We start from the raw sequence: 3,196 nt of genomic DNA, 5'->3' as shown, positions 1-3,196 counted from the left end.
AAGGGTGTTCAGCCTCAAATGAAGGTACAGACACCATAAACATTTATGGTATGAAAACCTTAACCCATGGAATTGTCTCTGTATTCAGATAAAGAACTCTGAACTTCTGTAAGGGGATGTGTTGTAGATCAGGCAGTCCATTGTTTGTGGCAGTCTGTGATTTGTAGCCGTGATTTATTAACAGGATTAACAACAGAATTAAAAATCCTTCTGAGTGAGTAGTTTAACATTAAATTCAAATCACAGAATTCAATGTAAATGCAGCCAACATTAGGTTTTGACATATTAAACCTGGAAACCCTGTCAGGTCTGCATCCCCAGCAGCAAGAACTGTACATTGTCATAAACACCTGTCGTTGCAGTTGTTATCAATGTAGGAACATTTTGCTAGGTGACTTTGTCAAACATTATGCAGTTCGTCAACATTTTCAGGGTTCCTTTTTTGTAGAAGAAATCACTAAATTGGGATTTTATTTTTTAAAAAGAAACACAAATGATTCCAACACCATGCTGTGGGGTTATACATTTTTTCAAATTCATCACTGCACTGATATACCTTGTGGTGATGTGAAGTTGAAAAAACTGGAAGCCATCTAACGGTCCCCTCAAAGAATGTTAAAGGGGGCTGCATGCATCACGTTACTCACTTGCTTATTCTATACCTAATACTTATGCATTCCAACAAATGATGTCAACTCATAAAAAAGGTAATTTCCAATAGTTCTTATTACAGCAGGGGTGTCCAAACCGATCCTGGCGGGCTCTATCCATGCCAGATTTTTGGGATATCCCCATCTGGGGATCACGGTTCGATCCCCGGCACCGGCGGCAGATTAGCCCAGCACCATGTGACTCTGGGCAATAGCTGGCGCCGCGGCTAGGGCGGCTGACTCCGGAATCTGGGGATCACGGTTCGATCCCCGGCACCGGCGGCAGATTAGCCCAGCACCATGTGACTCTGTGCAATAGCTGGCGCCGCGGCTAGGGCGGCTGACTCCGGAATCTGGAGATCACGGTTCGATCCCCGGCACCGGCGGCAGATTAGCACAGCACCATGTGACTCTGGGCAATAGCTGGCGCCGCGGCTAGGGCGGCTGACTCCGGAATCTGGGGATTACGTTTCGATCCCCGGCACCGGCGGCAGATTAGCCCAGCACCATGTGACTCTGGGCAATCGCTTGCTTAATCTTCCCGACGGCCCCTAGCGCCTAGAGACCCTTACGGGTGATTGTGCGCTTTACAAATGTGGATTATTAAAATTAATATTTGGGCCGATTCCAAACCGGTTCGTAAAAGCATATCCGCCCGAATCTGTCGGACAACCACGTACGCCCGGGAGAGGACTGCCCGGGACCCGTGGAGCCCGTCCTGGGCACTCTGACCTGCCGTCGGCCCGGGGAAGGGAGCCCCGGACGCCCGGGACCCGTGGAGCCCGAACTGGGAACTCCGGCATGCCGTTGGCCCGGGGAAGGGAGTCCCAGATACCCGGGACCCGTGGAGCCCGTCATGGGTACTCTGACAAGCCGTTGTCCCGGGGAAGGGAGCCCCGGATGCCCGGGACTCGTGGAGCCTGTCCTTGGCACTCTGGCATGCCGTTGGCCCGGGGAAGGGAGCCCCGGACGCCCGGGGCCCGTGGAGCCCATCCTGGGCACTTTGACATGCCGTTGGCCTGGAGATGGAAGCCCCGGACGCCCGGGGGAGGACTGCCCGGGACCCATGGAGCCCGTCGCGGGTACTTTGCCATGCTGTTGGCCTCCTGGAGATGGGTGCCCCGGACGCCCAGGGGACGAATGCCGGGGACGCATGGAGCCCGTCCTGGCCACTTTTCCATGCCGTCGGGCTGGAAGGAGCCCCGGGCGCCCGGAGGACGAATGCCCGGGATGCATGGAGCCCGTCCCGGGCACTCTGCCATGCCGTCAGCCTGGAGCACCCCGACACCCAGGGGAGGACCACCCTGAAAACCATGGAGCCCGACCCGGGCACTCTGCCATGCCGTCAGCCTGGATGGAGCCCCGGACGCCCGGGGGACCACTGCCCAAGAGCCCGGGGGAGGAATGCCCGGGACGCATGGAGCCCGTCCCGGGCACTCTGCCATGCCGTCGGCCTGGATGGAGCCCCGGACGCCCGGGGGACGACTGCCCAAGAGCCATGGAGCCCAACCCGGGCACTCTGCCATGCCCTCAGCCTGGATGGAGCCCCGGGCGCCCGGGGGACGAATGCCCGGGACGCATGGAGCCCGTCCTGGGCACTTTTCCATGCAGTTGGCCTGGAGGAAGGGAGCCCCGGGTGGCCTAGGGAGGTGTTGCCCAGGCATAGCCTATCTGGTCCCCTTGGCAGAGAACCACCAGCCCTGGAGGGGTGTCCGGGCGTACCCTGCCCCAAGTAATCCGGAGGGAAATTACCCCCCTTTCTTGCAATCTGTGCACGCGAGGTGACAGAGGGGACCCAAGGCGTGAAAGTACCCAACCTCATGGAGCCCTCGCTGGGATCCGGGAGGTGAATGGCACCCCATCAGGACTTCCAGGGAAGTTCGACCATCTGGTCGCCCCATAGGAAAGCGTTGCGGGCGACCAGATGCCCGAGGGAATGTCGGCGATCAGATGGCCGGGCATGGAGGTGATGCCGCCTGGACTCTCCCCACCCCATCCCCGTCCCGGGACGAATGCCCGGGACGCATGGAGCCCGTCCTGGGCACTTTTCCATGCCGTCGGCCTGGAGCGCCCCGACACCCAGGGGAGGACCACCCTGGAAACCATGGAGCCCGACCCGGGCACTCTGCCCTGCCATCAGCCTGGATGGAGCCCCGGACGCCCGGGGGACGACTGCCCAAGAGCCCGGGGGACGAATGCCCGGGACGCATGGAGCCCGTCTCGGGCACTCTGCCATGCCGTCGGCCTGGATGGAGCCCCGGACGCCCGGGGGACGACTGCCCAAGAGCCATGGAGCCCGACCCGGGCACTCTGCCATGCCGTCAGCCTGGATGGAGCCCCGGACGCCCAGGGGACGACTGCCCAAGAGCCCGGGGGACGAATGCCCGGGACGCATGGAGCCCGTCCCGGGCACTCTGCCATGCCGTCGGCCTGCATGGAGCCCCGGACGCCCGGGGGACGACTGCCCAAGAGCCATGGAGCCCCACCCGGGCACTCTGCCATGCCGTCAGCCTGGATGGAGCCCCGGACGCCCAGGGGACGACTGC

This window comes from Lissotriton helveticus, chromosome 1_2 (assembly GCF_964261635.1).
Source record: "Lissotriton helveticus chromosome 1_2, aLisHel1.1, whole genome shotgun sequence".
NCBI lineage: Eukaryota > Metazoa > Chordata > Amphibia > Caudata > Salamandridae > Lissotriton > Lissotriton helveticus.
Note: the sequence above shows the minus strand (reverse complement) of the source record.